The sequence below is a fragment of the Elephantulus edwardii genome, unplaced genomic scaffold, assembly GCF_000299155.1.
Source record: "Elephantulus edwardii isolate Elephantulus edwardi_28Jun2011 unplaced genomic scaffold, EleEdw1.0 scaffold00035, whole genome shotgun sequence".
NCBI classification, from domain to species: domain Eukaryota; kingdom Metazoa; phylum Chordata; class Mammalia; order Macroscelidea; family Macroscelididae; genus Elephantulus; species Elephantulus edwardii.
The window spans coordinates 3,517,062-3,521,013 of NW_006399785.1; positions in this window are offsets into that span (position 1 = coordinate 3,517,062).

The following is a 3,952-nucleotide window of genomic DNA, read 5'->3' on the forward strand; positions in this document are numbered from 1 at the left end:
ATGTTTTCAGGTGTGTGATACTCACACCAGAGGAGATTGCTCACCTTTCTCCCAAGGCAACTCTGGTGAATTCAAACCATCTGAGAGGCTCAAATTTTGGATTATTGACATAATTCCATATGGACACTGAAACCACATATGTCCATTATCGGGCCGATTTTCCCAGCTTCATTTGCCTTTGAGACTGAGTCTCTGTCGAGTTTAACAAGGAAAGACGTGGTTAATTCTTCTCTCTCTGAGCCACTGGTGGATGTGAGCTTCAAGGGAAGTGAGATCTTAGCTCCCTACAAACCATGCCACCAGAGCAACCTCTACTCTCGTTCACATGCTGTTAATGTCCATGAAGCTGTTGCTAGGGGAGCTGGATTTGTCTCAGGAACTCTGTATGCATTGAACAGGGATTCAGATACTGGTCCATACAGCTAGGATCATCATCTCCAGGTAAAGCATAGAGTTCCACAAATGCTTCTATATCATACGGAAAATCAGCCCAAGGAGGTTTCATAGTGCCAGAGTTATCGGGTTGACAACATGCATCAGTCCACCTGGTTGAGGGTCTTCCTCTCTTTCCCTGACCAATCATGAGATCTTCTCTTTCCCTGTCTAATCATAATGTCTCCTCCCAAGAATTGGGCACTCAATACAATATGTGCAAAAGATGCCAGATGGAGTCTCACAGTCTTTGCCTTCAAGGAGCACTCTGGTTGCAATTTCTCCATGACATACCTGTTGGTTCTTGTCTTTGTTCACAGAATATTCATTGCTCATGCCCAACAACACAACTCAAAGGCATTAATTCTTCCTCTGTCATCCTTAGACTTGATGCAACTTTCGGATTCATAACAAAGAATTGAAAAGACCATGGCTTGAATCTGGGGCACCTTAGACTTTAAACTGACATCATTGTTCATTAATGCCTTGGAGAATTCCTTGACAGCTGTTACCAAAAATGTTGATTGTGGATTCAAGTAAAATGAGTAATTTTGTGTTCTTGATTTTCAGATGTAATCCATATTGGAGGCTGTTGTCTTAGATTTTCTGCAGAAAGTGTTTTTTGTCTTCTTTCTTTCAGCCATGAGGTTGATACAATGCAGACTTATAATGTTGGTTGTTGATGAGTCTATTCTGTCCTCATGCTACCTTCTCCTTCATAAACTCCAGCTTCTCAAATGCTTTTTCAGCATACAGACTGAACCAGTATGAGAAAGAATACAATTCAATGCACACCCTATTGTTATTTTTTATTATGCCAGGGATCTGTCCTATCTCCATTTATTTTCGACCTATATGCAGAACAGGTTATTCAGGAGCCTGGGCTGTATGAGAAGAAGTGTGTCATCAGGATTGGAGGACATTTCATCAAAAATCTGCATTATGCAGATGACATAACCCTGCTTGCTTAAACTGAGGAGGACCTGAAGAGCTTGCTGCAGAGGGTCAAGAACTGCAGCCTTCAATATGGATTAAAGCTCAATATCAAGAATACAAAGATCCTCACCACCGGACCAACTGAAAATAGCAGGATACATGGTGAAGAGATTGAGATTGTTAACAGCTTTAGGTTGCTTGGCTCCACAGTCAACCCTCTGTTAATAGTCAAGACATACTGAGATGGGAAAGTCTGCTGTTAGGGACCTCTCCAAAATACTGAAGAGCAGTGGTGTCTCTCTGGAGACTAAGGTGCGTCTGATACAGGCCATGGTCTTTGCAATCACTTGTTATGCATCAGAGAGTTGGACAATGACCAAGGAGGACAGAAGGAGAATTGATGCCTTTGAGCTGTGGTGCTGGAGAAGAGTCTTGAGGGTACTATGGACTGCTAGGAAAACAAACAGATTCATCCTGGAAAGGGTTAAACTGGGTGGCTCTTTGAAGGCAAGGATTCTGAGGCTCTGTCTAACATACTTTGGACATGTTGTAAGAAGAGACCAGTCCTTGGAGAAGGACATCATGCTTGGGAGGGTGGAGGAACAGCACAGGAGGGGAAGGCCCTCTATGTGGTGGATTGATTTGGTGACTGGGGTTCTCGGGGTGGGAGTGTCAGAGACAGTGCGATTGGCACAAGACAGAGCAGAGTTTAGAGCTGTTGTACATAGGGTCGCTATGAGTCGCAAGCGACTCGACGGCACATAACAACAAACAACATTTATTAAATCTATTCATAAACATGTGTTCACTTTTCTGATGATTGACTTTTCCATAATAACTCACTAGACTTCTTTTTTCAGTAAAAATTTTATTTTTATACCGGTTTACTCACAAAGTTTGTACATATTGTTTTTCACAATGGATCTTTCTCATTTCATTTGCCCCTCCCCCCATCCTCACCTCTCTGCTCCCACCATCCGCCACTTGGATCTTCATGCATGTTCTACAATTATATGGTCTTTGTTTATAGTATTTATCCTCAAGGGACTGAGTTAGTTCACTCAGCATAATGCTCTCCAGTTCCTCCCAAGTTAGATGTGATTTACAAAATCATTGCTCCTGAGTGCTGCGTAGTATTCTATTGTGTGAATGTACCATAATTTCTCAATCCATTCCATTTTGGTTGGACATTTGATGTACTTCTGGGTGGATTCAAAATATCAACCTTCTTATTAGAAGGTAAGCACACTGACCATTTAAGAAGCCAGGGACTCTGTGTTGTTAGATGCATTTGAGTTGACTATAATGTGTCATGATCTTATGTCCAGCGGATTTGAACCTTGCCTTATCTGTTGCTGTCATCATAATATCTGCTATGACCAAGAATATTGTTGCAATTTTTTCTCAATCCATCTTGCTTAGGGTTTTCCTCTCTTTTTCTGGCCCTCTAAGGAGCACTCTTGATAGCTCTTTCTTCAAGACAGACATGTTTGTTCTTTCAGCAGTCCATGAACTATTCAATTCTCATTCATTTCACTAGATTTCACAATCAACATCTATGGATGCAGCACTTAAGACATCAAAAGACATATTAGGAAAACCTGCTATCAAAGACGTCTTCAAAGTCTTAAGGGACAAAGATATTAAAGACTAAGGAGTGCTTGATGCAAGCCAGAGTATTTCCAATTGTTCTGAAGCATCTGAAATTGGACAATGAATAAGATTTGATGCCTTTGAATTGTGATAAAGGGCCTTGGTTTGTATTACTCATAACTCATAAAGGGGCTGTACCACACACAACTTGTGAGTTGTTGTGATGCAGAAAGTTGTGCCAATGGTGTGTCAAATGCCAGAAGGGTCACTCATGGTGTACAGGTTTTAGGAAAGCTCCCAGATTAAAACAGAGTAGGAAGCAGGATTGGTCATTCACTTCTTAAATAGACCCCTGAAAACCCTATGAGCAACAGAGGAATTTAGATAGTTAAATTATTAGAGGTAGCGCCCTGACTGGAAGTCACTAAAAATGAGGAGAAAGAGTAAAAAATATTCTTTAATAGTTGGAACATAAAATGTATGAAGTATGGATGTTGGAGTGAAAGTTGGGAACAATTAAATGGAACACAAGCGATCAGAAGATTAATTGCACGGGAAAGTCTGAAATCAGGAAATATCCAAATTGTTGAGGCCATGATGGCAATTTGAGGCCCAAGGTGTACCTGTTTCAGGCCATGGTATTTACAATCCCTTGCTATACATCTGAAAGCAGATCAATAAAGAAGGATGACAAGTTGACTCTGTACGGCAAGTGGACACACCGGGACTATACGACCTGGAACAATGTTTCACCAAAACAAAGACAGGCCTTAGGGCCGCAGATTAGAGTCACCCACCTGTGGCTTGGTAGCATCGCTTTCGGTCCAATAGGCCAACTAGTCTCTCTCTATGGTGTTAAGTACTGTCAAGTCGTAGGGGGAAAAAAGTTGTAAGGAGTTCAGCAGTACTTACAGACCCACATTAGATCACCATAAATATTAGTAGTATTAGTATCAGTAGTAACTGATAAATGTTGATAGTTACCACAAAG